The sequence below is a fragment of the Rhinichthys klamathensis genome, unplaced genomic scaffold (genome assembly GCF_029890125.1).
Source record: "Rhinichthys klamathensis goyatoka isolate OS25496 unplaced genomic scaffold, OSU_Roscu_1.1 h1tg000011l_1, whole genome shotgun sequence".
Lineage (NCBI taxonomy): Eukaryota > Metazoa > Chordata > Actinopteri > Cypriniformes > Leuciscidae > Rhinichthys > Rhinichthys klamathensis.
The window spans coordinates 7,904,277-7,918,505 of record NW_026606564.1 but is presented as its reverse complement, the minus strand read 5'-3'; positions in this window follow the sequence as shown (position 1 = coordinate 7,918,505).

Below are 14,229 nucleotides of genomic sequence, written 5' to 3'. Positions count from 1 at the left end.
CGCGGATCTTATCTCCTCCCTTTCCACGAGGGATCCAGTGCTCTCTCGCCGGTCTCGGAAGCCGGCGCTGCGGTCTCTTCCGCCCGGGGAGAGAAATCAATGCTTCAGTGCTCTACCTCCGAGGAGGTAGATGTGCTGGGCATTGAAAGTGACACAATCATGGGGGAAGTGGATTTGCCATCTCTTTCCCAGCGTATGAGAAATATATATAGCCTATATATATATGATAGTTTATATATTATATATAAAATAAAGTGAATACATATATAAAGAATGTATATATAAAAAAAATAATAATAAGCTGGTGGAGGTGTTTACTAAGGCTGTAGATAAATTAAATATTTAGCGTCAACTCGACATTGCGTCGGACTCGCGCCCTCTGAGGGGGGTTCGAAAACAGTCAGTTCGGGTGGTTCCTGCCAGTATGCTTCAGGTCCCCGAACTGGCTGTCTTTATTACACCAGAGGCCAGCCTCGAGGGGCTGGTTCCCTTAGTAGATTTTCTGGCAGCGCGGAAGCTACTGCCAAATATATCTCTATGGGTAATGGTAATCTCTCTGGTAATGGAGCAAGAGGTAAAGGCCCTGTTAGCAAAGAAAGCTATAGAGCAGGTGTACTCACCCGACATTGTGTCGGGTCTTTACAGTCGTTATCTCATTGTTCCAAAAAAGGATGGAGAGCTGCGTCACATACTAGATCTTCGTCTGTTGGAGTGTTTGGTGCTGGAACTCAAGTCCAAGATGCTGACACTCAAACAGATCGTGACTCAAATCAGATCCGAGGACTGGTTTGTCACGATAGATCTAAAAGACGTATACTTCCATATCTCCATCCTCCCTCAGCACAGGAGGTTCCTGAGGTTTTCTTTGGGGCAAAGAACACCATTATCAGGCACTTCCTTTCGGTCTAGCTCTATCACCCCGCACATTCACGAAGTGTGTAGACGCAGCTCTGGCCCCGCCAGGCTGCAGTGTATTCGCATTCTGAATTGCATAGATGACTGGCTGATTCTAGCGGAATCAGAACAGTTAGCGGTTCGGCACCGAGGTGTCGTTCTCGCTCATATGCAGATGTTGGGGTTGAGGCTCAATGCCAAGAAGAGTGTGCTTTCTCCAGTACAGAGAACCACTTTCCTTGGTGTGGTATGGGATTCAGTTGACGATGCGGGCCACTCTGTCGCCCGTTCGTGTAGCTGCTATCCTAACAGCCTGAGGCTAGGCCAGTCACGCACTGTAAAACAGTTCGAGAGACTGTTGGGTCTTGTGGCAGCAGCGTCCAACGGGATACCTTTTGGCCTGCTGTACATGAGACCTTTACAGTGGTGGCTCAGGACCAGAGGGTTCTCCCCGAGGGTAAACCGACTTCGTATGATCAAGATCACGCGGCGGTGTCTCCGCGCCTTGGTTATATGGAGGAAACACTGGTTCTTAGCCCAGTGTCCGGTGTTGGGAGCTCTTTGCCATCGAGTTGTGATCTCGACAGATGCTTCCCTCACCGGCTGGGGAGCGGTATTGGAAGGCCGCTCAGCTCAGGGCTTGGGAGGAGTCATCATCTCGCTTGGCACATGAATTGCCTAGAGATGATGGTCGTCTTCAATGCGTTGAGACATCTCCTCCCAGACCTGAGGGGCCATCATGTGTTGTTCTGAAACAGTGACTGTTAGGCCTCAGGGCAGCACTGTTCAATGTGATACCCTTTGACCTGCTGTACGTGAGACCTTTACAGTGGTGGCTCAGGACCAGAGGGTTCTCCCTGAGGGGAAACCAACTCCGTACGATCAAGATCACGCGGCAGTATCCCCGCGCCTTGGTTATATGGAGGAAACTCTGGTTCTTGACCCACAGACAACACGTTGGTGGCCTATTATTTTGGTCCCTCAGGAAATTACGCTGTCTGAGCGCAGTGTATATTCCAGGGGGGCCAGAATATTGGAGCAGACACCCTGTCGAGGCAGGGGCTGAGGCCAGGGGACTCCACCCCGAGGCGGTGGAGCAAATATGGGAGTTTTATGGCCAGGCAGAAGTGGATTTGTTCTCGTCTCAGCATACGACGCACTGTCCACTCTGGTTATCCCTCACTCAACCAGTCCCCTCGGGGCTGGTTGCTATGGTGCAGACGTGGCCGAGGCTACGTCTGTACGCATTTCCCCCTGTTGCTCTGCTCCCAGGAGTTCTGGAGTGATTCCGCCAGGATGGAATAAGCCTATTTAGTAGCACCACCCTGGCCGAGCTGAATTTGGTTTGCGGACCTAATTTTTCTCCTCGACGGACCTCCCTTGGAGGTCCCGATCAGGAGAGACCTTCTGTCTCAGGCAGGGGATGCAATATTGCACCCCCGGCAGGGGATTTGGAAACTGTGGGTTTGGCCTCTGAGGGGGCCCAACTCATAGAGAGTGGTCTCTCAACCGAGGTTGTTGAGACCAGTCTAAGCTCCAGAGCTCCCGCTACGAGGAAATTATTCACTATTTCGAGAGTTTTTCACTTCTTGGTGTTACCAGCGTCAGTGGGATCCGGTTAACTGTTCAGTAAACACAGTATTCGAGTTTCTGCAAGAACGCTTTGTATCAGATCTATGTCCTTTCACGCTTAAGGTATACGTGGCGGCCATTGCAGCTTTCCACGCCCTGGTGGGTAGTACATTTTTGTGGGTCGAGACCCCCTGATCACTCGTTTCCTTCGTAGCACTTCGAGGCTGAGGCCTGCAACTTGCACTAGGGTGCTGGCTTGGGGACCTTGCAATAGTTCTAGAAGGCCTATCTGGGGCTCCCTTCGAGCCCTTAGATTTGGTCTCAGAGAAGTTCCTTTCTTTTAAGACTATTTTCTGCTAGCTATTTCGTCCCTATAAGAGTCAGACCTTCAGGCCCTTTCGGTCCCCACCTGCCTTGAGTGCACCGGGGATGGCCAAGGCAATCTTACGCGAAACATGGATATGTTCCAAAGGTGCCTACCATTATTCCGAGGCCTATTGTGCTGCAGGTTTCTGTCCTCCTCCTTTTACATCTGCGGACCAGGAAAGGCTGAACCTCTTGTGTCCAGTGCGAGCACTGGATACTTATGTTCATCGGACATCTTCAATGAGGAAGTCCGACCAGTTATTTATTTGCTTTGGATTACCTAAGAAGGGTCTTCCTGCTTTTAAACAGACGGTTAGTAAGTGGATAGTTGAGGCTATTTCACTTGCATACGAGTACTCTGACCAGCCGTGTCCTTTGGCGGTCAGAGCTCACTCTACGAGTGGTATGGCGGCCTCTAAAGCCTTACTATTTGGAGTTTCTCTTCAAGACGTTTGTGATGCGGCAGGCTGGTCCTCACCGCTCACATTCGTTAGGTTTTACAGCTTGGACCTGGATGCTGCCCCAGGTTCTCAGGTGCTTAGTGCTTAGTTTCAACAGACTGACACTCAGGTACTTGGAATTCTGGCGTTTTGGGTATTCTCGTTCCCAAAGCGTCGATGACGCATCGCGAGTTCCCTCGAAAGGGAACGTCTCAGGTTACGACTGTAACCATAGTTCCCTGAGAAAGGGAACGAGACGATGCGTCACCCTGCCATACTTCCTGCATCCCTGTGATCGGCTTGCTTCGACATTTTTGAAGCTAATGCCGGTTTTCACCGGATGTGCTTTATCCCTTCCTGGTCATGACGTCACCCGCCCGTGACGCTCATTCTTTCCATTGGACTAGTTGACATTGATGCTCAGACGCATTCACGCTGGGGGCGTTCCCAAAGCGTCGATGACGCATCGTCTCGTTCCCTTTCTCAGGGAACTATGGTTACAGTCGTAACCTGAGACGTTTTACTCGCATTTAAATGTAAAAAATTTGAGGCCATCCAGGATTTTATATCATTCAAACACGCAAATAGGGTTTCTAGGCCTTTTGTGTCAGTGCGCTTGAAAGGCAGATAGATTTGGGTATGATCTGCATATAAGTGAAAAGACACTCCGTGTTTCCTAAAAATTTAACCTAGTGGTAACATGTATAATGAGAACAAAGTAGGAGCCAAAATGGAGCCTTGTGGAACGCCACAGGTAAGAGGAGCTATAGACGAAACAGAACCTCCAATGCCAACTGAAAAGGTTCTGTTTGTAAGATAAGACTTAAACCAGTTAAGAGCATTTCCTCGGATGCCCACAAACTTTTCAAGGCGTGACAGTAAAATTCTGTGGTCAACAGTATCAAACTCTAAAAGAATTAAAATGACCCAGAATCAACAGATAACAGAATGTCATTCAAAACTCTTAATAAAGCAGATTCAGTACTGTGGTTAATCCTAAAACCAGACTGGAATTTTTCAAGGATACTATTCGCATAAAGGAAGCTCTGTAACTGCAGTAACACAGTTTTCTCAAGGATCTTAGATATAAAAGATAAATTTGAGATGGGTCTAAAATTTGATAAATTTGTAATGTCCATATTAGGCTTTTTCAATATTGGTTTCACCATGGCATGGCAAAGAGCTGGAACAAAACCTGAGAGAAGGCATTTCTGTCCATTCATAATGGACAAAATCCATGACCCAACATTCTGAAATATCTGTTCAATATCAACAATATCAAAAGATGAGACAGTAGGTTTCAACTTAGCAACTACATCTGTTAAACTGGATATGGTAATTGGCTCAAAAGAGTCTAGAAACCTGGTGGCCATAGGAGTATCTGCAGGATCTGTGGTCGAGGTTAGTATAGACTGTCTAATTGTTACTATTTTCTCCACAAAAAAATTCAAGAAATTTTCACACGTAGAAGCAGATTCAGTAAGATAATTATTACCTACAGGGTTAAAAACAGTATATAAAATCGTAAACAAGATCCTAGGATTGTTTCAGTTTTTAGCTATTATCTCAGAAAAATAATAAAACTTAGCTGCTTTAACAGCTTTTTGGTATGATATTAAAGACTCCCGTAATATCTCATAGGACACCCGTAGCTTATCCTTATTCCATCTTCGCTCTGCTCATCTGCAAAGTTGTCTTAAGTGGCGAGTGTTGCTATTCAGCCAAGGTTCAAATGTATTTTTCTGACAATTAAGTCTCAAAGGTGCAACAGTGTCAAGAGCGTTGGTACACAGAGAGTGAAATACACTCAGTAGCTCATCAATATCTACTGCTTTTGCTAGATGTTCCATAGAAAACACCTGCCCAGCGTCAGAAAAAACTGTAGAAAAAGCATCAGCAGACGTTGGACAGGATAAGCCTACACGTGACCATTTACTAGGTCTAACAGAAGCAATGGTGTAACATGAAATATCAACACTAAAAATAACAGGCCTGTGGTCTGAGAAACTTAAATCACCAATTTTAACATCTGAGATGGAGAAACCATGGGATAAAACCAGATTGAGCGTATGGCCATGTACGTGGGTTGGCTGATTTACCCATTGAACAAAGTCACATGTTTCAATAAGATTTAAAAAGTCTTTTGCTAGTGCTGAAGAGTCAGAGCATACATGAACATTAAAATCGCCAACAATTAAAAGTCTATTATATTTGGGAGTAATACCCCCTAAAAAGTCTGAAAACTCTTTAAAAAATCTTTGTTTGTTTTCGGAGGACGGTACAGTACTGTAATTACCAACGAGTTTAACTGGTCTAATGAAAAGAATTGTACTTCAAAAGTCGAGTATAAATTTGTTTCCAATAACCTACAGCAGAAACAATTTTTAAACACAGTTGCCAGTCCTCCACCCCGGCCCGAACGACGAGGGGTATTAAAAAATTTGTAGTTGGTAGGAGTGAGTTCCGAGAAAGAACTGATATCACCAACAGGGAGCCAGGTCTCCGTCACAAATAAAAAGTCAATGTTGCCGGCGGTTATAATGTCATTCAGAATAAATGTCTTATTTCCCAACAATCTGGAATTTACTAAGGCCATCCTAATTGATACAGAATCACTGACCGGCTGCGATGCTTGCTGATGTACCCGTTCCAGTGAAAGAAGGTGCCGCTGATCCACTCCACCACGCCATAAGTAAGGGATGCGCCGCCGTTGAGGCTGCACTGACGAGTCCCCAGTTAGATGACAGATCCATTGATAAGGTGTCTCCCGAGAACGCCTCGCAATGTAAAATCCACGATCCTTCCCGTGGACACAAGCGTCCTGGCGAGGCCGACCAACCAGTCCAGACGCCAGTCCCAATTTTAGCCTGACGGCCATACCACCCCGTTTTCCTCTCCTCCTACGCTGCTTCCTCCAAGGAAGTGCAGACGGCACACAGCGCAACCACAGAGGTAGGAAAGGAAATCAGGAAAGGAGGCGGCGGAAAATTGGAGCACTCGGCCGGCACGTCTTTTCCACAGCAGGACTCCATTGCCGTTCCAATGTTAAGCAACGTCTGGCGGTCGTACATAGGTGATGTAATGACATGGTAGGCAACACTTTGATGTATCATGGAAAGGAAATATATAACTGCAGTGAGGCAAAAAGTAATCCAGAGAGACAGACGGCAAGCCAGAGACAACGGCGCTATCTTGTTCTCTTCCCCTTCCTTGTATGACATCACATAATCATTGGTGGGAGAACTTTTAGGAACACCTTCTTAATTTCATTTTTTATTTGTGTACTACTGGAAACGTATTCAATCAATCAATCAATCAATCAATCAATCAATCAATCAATCAATATATGTTTATTTACAGAGCACATTTAAACACAACCAAGGCTGCAAAGTGCTGTTCAATTAATAAAAGAATCACAATTAATTAAAAGGGAAACAAGATATAGAAATAAAAACAAAATAAACAAGCAATAGACAATATACAAAACAATATACAAAATAAACCCAGAATAACACACTTAGGGAATGTTTAAAGCCAGGAAGAACAAATATGTCTTAAGATAGGATTTAAAAGAAGTGATGGATGGGGCATGTGTAAAGTGGAAGGCTATTCCAAAATTTCGGTCTAGCGGTATGGAAAATGCAATTACCTTGATTTTTAAAGTTTAACTCTAGGGACAGTGAGTAGGTCAAGGTCAAATGATCTTAAGGTTCTAGAAGGAGTCAAGTCAAATCACGTTTATTTATAGTGCTTTATCCAATACAGACTGTTTCAAAGCAGCTTTACAGTGATAACAGTAAAATGATTCAATGATGCAAACAGTTCATTTCGGCTGTACACCAGCTCTAAAAGAAAATAGTGTCAATGTTCAGCTGAAGTCAGTTCAGTGTTGATTCAGTTCCTTTGTAAAGATCATCAATTTTAAAATGAGTTCATTTAATCTATAAAGCAGTTCTGCAGAAAAACAGTGATGTCGTTATCCAGCTCAGTTCAGTTCTCATCCAATAGTGCAGTCAAATCAATAATGTTGCTGAATATTATGTGTCCCCAACTAAGCAAGCCAGAGGTGTCATCATTGGCAAGGAACCCAAACTCCGTCAGGTGACAGAATGGAGAAAAATGAAGAGAGTGTTTATTGTTACGCTGTAAGGGAAGATAGATGTGGGTGTCGCCGGCATAGAAATACCATATTTATCAAAAAATAGAGGCCAGGAGGAGCATATACAGGGAAAACAACACAAGTCCAAGAATTGATCCCTGTTGAATACCACAACCAAAAGGTATGTTCGAAGACGAGTGATGTCAACGACCAAAAGTAAACCACCTATTTGCTAAGTAAAAGCGAAACCACTGCAGTGGTGCACTACAGTGCAGCGAAGTCCCACACAAGTCTTCAGTTGGGACAGGAGTATGCCATGGTCAACCAAATCAAACACAGTGTTTAGATCTAAAAGGTTTAGAGCCATGGATTTCCCTGTATCAGTCATGAGTAAGACGTCATTTGAGACTCTTAAAAGACCAGATTCTTGCTGTGTAAATTGATGGAACTAATGGAAGCTTATTCATATACTAACGATCATTGACACATTTTTTAAAAAACATTTTTAATTGCACTGTAAGCATTCTTACACAACAAACACAACTCAAAAACATATTGTAAGTTTCAGAACTCAAAACTTCCTTGTTAGTCTGAAGTCAGATTTTATTGAAACCAAGCTTTTATTTTATTGAAACCAAAACCAAAATGACTCGTGTTCTACCTCCGTTTTTTTTATTACATAATAAAAAAAAGTACATCAGTTCAAGACTGCCTGCACAGACACAGATCAATGCCTCATTCGCTTTGATCCACCAACTGGTTTTGGTGCATGTTGGTTAAGGAAAATATTCTACAACAGGATCAATTTGAATAAAAACAAATATAGATGCCTGCAAACCATAATGCCAAAACACAGCATTGGCAAAATCAAGACAGACTGAAAAGTCATATTGTCTTTTTTAGTAGCATGAAAAACAACTGTAAGGAATCTGGGGTTCATAAGCTCTTTAGTCAATTTTGATTTTGGGGATAAATATTCAACAGTTATTAATCTCTGATCAACAAATTATCGAATATAGTTTGAACCGAGTCCTTGCATAGATAAATCACCCAACTAGGGGTTGTACAGCATATACGTCTGTTCAGGGCATGTATACCACAATTAACACAACGAATTATGATTAATTATGAATATACATCCCGCACAGAGGGCTATGACTGATCTTTAAAATTACCACAGCGATTGATATCTCTTTCTAAGCCAGCCCGTCCGCCGCGCTGTTTCGCTAGAGGTACAATGGCTGGTGGTCTTATTTTAGCTTAAATTTACTGACAATGTTTTGTGCACTTAACAATTATCAGATTGTAGCTAGGATCTTTATATTAAAGAGGCTTTGTTATGTGATCAACAACAAACACAGAGGCAATAAAGTATAAATGAGGTTTAATGAACTACACTACATGTAAAACAAAGATATATATATATATGAAACCAAAATGAACTTAAACAATAAGAAAATAAGGTAGAAACACAGGGAAAAACACAATTGCTAGCACAGTTAGGTCCTCAGAGACAGCTTACAGAATACACACTTCAGAGCGTCTAAATTTAGATGGAACAGTTTGCATTCAGACCTGGTTAGAGTGGTGTGGAAGCGAGCTCGTGGCGTCCTGGGAATAGGAGGCGGGCTTCTTTGATTCCTCCAAGCGTGGTTGTCGCGGGAGATTTAAAAGTTCTAACGCGGTTCTGTATGCGTGAAGATAGTCCTTTCGCTGGGATGCTGGAAGACTAACAAAACGCACGTGGGTATCTCGAGGACCGCACTAAGGACAGACTGGCTATGCGCAAAATAAAACGAAGACAAAATAAAACAGGAACAAAATAAAACACAAAGATTACATCGGGATACAGGAACAGGGAACAGAGAACAGAGAACAGAGAGCGAATGTTTGGGGTTTTAAAGATAAACAGAACACGCCTTGGATAGGTGTGTCGGCCAATGATAATGGCCCATCTTGAAGAGAGCCTACGCCCCCCGAGTGGGTCATTCGGAATCAATTTGCATCTTTATGACTAGCAGGGCCTTAAGCTTACTTTGGAAATGGCATATATAGGTAGATATATATATTTCACGCTATCGATATACAGCTTAATGAATAGATCAGACTTTTAGGGTCACAAACATATCAAACATCACACATCACAGACATCATATTGCAGAGTCACCTCTTAATCCACACTTTCAGGTATTTATAAGTGTCTTACATTCATGAAAACATTCGTAGGACATGTTTGCACATTTATAGTTCTGTTGCAGGTATTTTAATACACCAACTCTGTTTTAATGCCGATTTATAGATAAAAACTTAGGGTTCGTATGTGTGTGTGTGAACATAGGTGTGTGCGTATCTTCATTTGAACATCTGGCACCCCCCTTCTCGCCGGAGAGGGGTGCTAGAGATAACGGTCTTCTTTGATCGTGCCTTGCGAATGAATCGGGCTGGCACGAGGAGGTCTGGGTGTTGTCTCAGGAGGGGGGGATTCGCTGTTTAATGGACATTCAGGACCATTTATCACCATAAATGTTTGAAAGTCCATTTGCTCTCTAGACTTTTAGGCGCCAGTTTGGAAGGTTGGAGACCTTATCACGGGACCACATGGTAATAGGAATGTGGGTTAGTTAGGGTTCTTTGTTAACTTTTCCTGTTGTGAGTTAAGGATTTTACTACAAGAGAATCAATGATTGTCCCTTCAATCCCTACAGTCCCCCCTTTCGGGAGATGAGGTCCCTGGGGAGATCTCGTCTGCCGATAATCATTGCATGGGAGGATGGAAGGTGAATCATGAATTTGGATCACGGGTGATTATCAGGGCTGAGGGCTTAACTCAATGAGGTTGCCCGCGGCTTCTTGCGTGTTATCCTCCTTCCGGGGGTTTCGTCGAAAGCCTCCGGACACGGCTTTGGTGAGCCTGATGGTAGCTGCTCGGTTCTCGTTGAGTCTCCTGTACAGGATGAAAGCCAAGCCCAGTGTTAGGATGTGACTAATTACCATAGAGAGGCACAGCGCCGTGTCGGCTGCGGTCCAGGCTCGGACAACAGGTGAGGTAGTCAAGAGGGGCTGTCGAGACAAAGCTTGTAGGGCAGAGTCGAGGGGAGCAATGTCGATCAGCTGTGACCCCCCTGTCTCAATTTCCAGTTCCAGTTCTGGAGCCAGGGTGAAGTTATGGTCCTTGAAGAAGGAGGGGATTTCCAGTTCTGTTTCGTACTCGTGGCTCGGGAGATGATATAATGCCAGGTCATCTACGTGGAGGATGGCACCTTTAGGTACCTGAATCCACATGCTCTGGTTGAGCAGGCTGACACGGGTGGCGGTGTCATGCTGGTCATAGGTAAGAGTAGCCGTGAGTACCGGAGTGTTGACGAGCCACCGGTCACCGATGATCTCTGCTCGGGTTTCTTCCACTTGCATGCGAGGCTTGGCTTCGGCCGGGCAGAGATTGTCGCTGGACATGGTTTGCAGCCCACAGATTCCATTAGTGTTATCTCTGAGGAAGGGTTTGCTAGGGCAGAGATAGTGAATGTCTTTCGTTAATGTGCACATGTGCAGGTTTGGGGCCAGGTACAACTGTGGATCGCTGTCGTGGTAGGCCACCACGTCTGGGGTGCGGATTTTGAGGTGTGTGTTACCCTTCCAAAACCCGACATTGACAATGTCTTTGAGTCTGTAGATTCGGCTTGACTCTATGATGGGTAAGTTCAGGAGGAAGCCCATTTCTCTTTGCTCTGGGTCGACATAGAGTGGGATGGCGCTGCCGAGCGAGTAGGCCAGGTGTACTTGGAGCGGATCAGCTGGTGTGGTGATTGCGGAAGCCAGCACAGTCTGGACAAGGCTCAACGGTATGAGGTAGGGCGGGATCCTACCCATGGCTAGGCTGTCGATGGATGAGCTCACCTCCCGCAACATGTCTGACATCAGGGCGGTGACTAGCTGAGTTTGGGCAAAGTCATTTTGGAAAACAGTGAACAGCTGTTTCATGGACTTTATAGTCTGGTTCAGCAGGACACTGTGGGTGTTGAGAATGACCACAGTTCCTCTCAAGGTCCTTCCGACGGTCTGCAGGGAAGCACTCTGCACGTTGAGCTGCTCTTTTAGCTGTGGGATCTCTGTTTGAATTTCAGCCACCTGTCGTCTCATGGTGGCTAGGTTGACGGCGTTGACACTTGACATACCAATGTTGAACAGAGTTCCCACCGCAGCTGCGGCTCCCAGCAGAGCTCCAAGGAACCGTTTGGGGCGGCGGCTGTGTCCGCCTAATTCTGCTTGGGTGACGGTCATCTTTTCGAGTTGGTTCAGCATGTGCCTGACGTCGGCCTCGGCGTGGTTGAGGGAGTCCTCGGTCCATCGGGCCCCGGCCCAGCTGTACTGGGCTGTTGCACTGGGGTAGTGTGCTCGGTACACGTTGCGGGGATCTAGTCGAACGTACACCTTCTGGGTGTGGGTCCGGCAGTTGGTGATCAAGAGACCTGGTTGCTCCCTCAGCACAATGCCTGACGCCGGGCCGGTTGAGATGACGTCAGGTGGCGGTTGCCCTCGGGTCGACCGGACAAGCAGGATGGCGAACCACATCAACATCCTATTAGAGGTGAAAGGGAAGATGTGTAGAGAGAAGGGGAGAGAGAGAGAGAGGGACAGTGTGTCAGCGAGTTGTCCTTGGTTTGGCAGGACAGTCTTTTCACTCCTAGGAGGGTAATCAGGTTAGTTTGCATTGGCCTCTCCCCGCCTTTCTCGGCCAACAGCCGAATGTCTTTTAATTTGGTTGCGGTGGACCCATTTGAGCACTGGGTCTTTCTGTCCCCGGCTCAATTGGATTCGGTACGCCACCGGAGAAAGTTTGTCAATAATTTCATGAGGTCCTGTCCAATGGGGTAGGAATTTCTTTGACAGCCGATGGGAGGCTGTGCGTGGCGGCTGCGCGAAGCTGTAATACCAGACCCTGTCACCCACGGCTAGTTCCTGGTGTGACGCTTTCCGGTCATAGTATGCTTTCTGGCCCTCGGCACTCTTTTGAAGCTGTTGTTGGGCGAAAGCGAAGGTTGCTTTCAGGTGCCGGTGCAGCTCATCGAGGTACTGGTGAGTGGTGCAGGCTGTGATGAGACCGGAGTCTCCTGGCTGATACAGCAGGTGCAGTGGAAGGGTCATCTGTCGTCCAGTCATTAGTTCGAAGGGAGACACCTGAGTTGAGTCCTGTGGGGTGGCCCTGAGAGCCATTAACACCAGCGGGAGTTTCACGTCCCAGTCTTTCTGGTTGGCAGCCACATACTTTCTCAGCATGCTGACCACAGTCCGATTCGAACGTTCAACTTGGCCAGATGAAATCGGGTGAAAACTCACGTGTAGTTGAGCTTGGACCCCCAGGAGTTTCCAGATCTGCTGCATAATCTCAGCTGTGAAGTGAGTACCTCTGTCTGAGTTGACACTCATTGGCAATCCGAATCTGGAGAAGATGTGATTCATCAGGAGGTATGCCGTGGTCTGAGCGGTGTCGTTGGGTGCTGGAAGACACTCTACCCATTTTGTGAACTGGCACACGACTGTGAGGAAGTACTTGTTGCCCTTCGTTGACCTTGGCAGAGGCCCTACCCAGTCGATTTGGAGGTTTGACCATGGGAAGGTGACCCTTCTGCGTTGCAGCGGAGCTCTGTGGTTCGGATTTGCAGGTTGGAACTGGCAGCAAATTAGGCATTCTTTGACATATTCCGCTACGTGCTCTTGCATGCGGGGCCAATATGCCACTTGCTTCAGTGTCTTATATGTGGCTCTGGTGCCGTGATGTCCAGCACATGGCGCGTCGTGGGCGTATATTAACATCACCCCCCTTAGACACTGAGGGACCACCAGCCGTGGCGTGGTGGTGTCATCAGGTGTATACCACAGAATGTCGTTAATCACACGCAGCATGTGCTTGATGTCGTGCAGTCGTCTGAGGCACGGGTTGTCAGTGAGATCAGACTGTGTGAGTGGGTGGTTGGAGGGGTCAGATAGGTGGTTTAGGAAAGTCTTTATGGACATGTCAGTGGCTTGCATGTCCGCTATGTCGTTGTTTGAGATCTGCGGGGTCAGAGTGAGAGGCTGAGAGGCGGGCAGTGCGGCAGGAAAGGTACGTTTGCTGCGGGTTAGTGCTGCCACATCAAAAGCCGGTGGTTGGGCTGGAGGTGACCATGGGTTACCGTGCAGTGCGCCAGTCTTGGCAAGGGCATCGGTTTGGTCGTTCATGTCCTTATCAAGGCCTGGTTGCTTGGAGTGGCCTTTCACCTTTTTCCAGTAGACGATCATGTCGTGTTGTCTCGTTAGGTCATCGCATGCCTGAAACAAGTGTTGGTGTTTGACAGGCTTACCGTTCGAAGTCTTAAAGCCATTTTGTTTCCACCCTGGGAGGTGGCATGTGAAACTTAGTCTGGCATAGTTCGAGTCTGTGCAGATCAGGAGTTCTTTGATGTTGTGGGTCGCTGAGATTTGCATAGTTATGAGAATGGCTGCCACCTCAGCATATTGTGATGACTGAGGCCCCAGCTTGAAGTGTTGAGGTGGGCAAGGGAAGTCATTTACCCATAACACACCCGTGCCAGCTTGGCGGATGCCCTCTTGGTTGTAGGAACATCCATCGACGTAAGCTGTGGGCATACCTTGGCACGTGTTGTCTTCGAAGTATCTGTGACACGTCTGTGGTTGTGGTTCTTCCACATTAGCTGTCACAGGTGGTGCGTTCTCAGAGCAGTTCTGGCAGGCAGCCAGGCCGTTGCCTAGCGCTGACTTGTGGTTCTGGGCATATCTTGCCTCAACATTGCGCCCTTGGAGGGCCATCAACCACGTGGCGATGCGGGAATTGGTGACCACGCCATCGCGGATGCGTTGGCT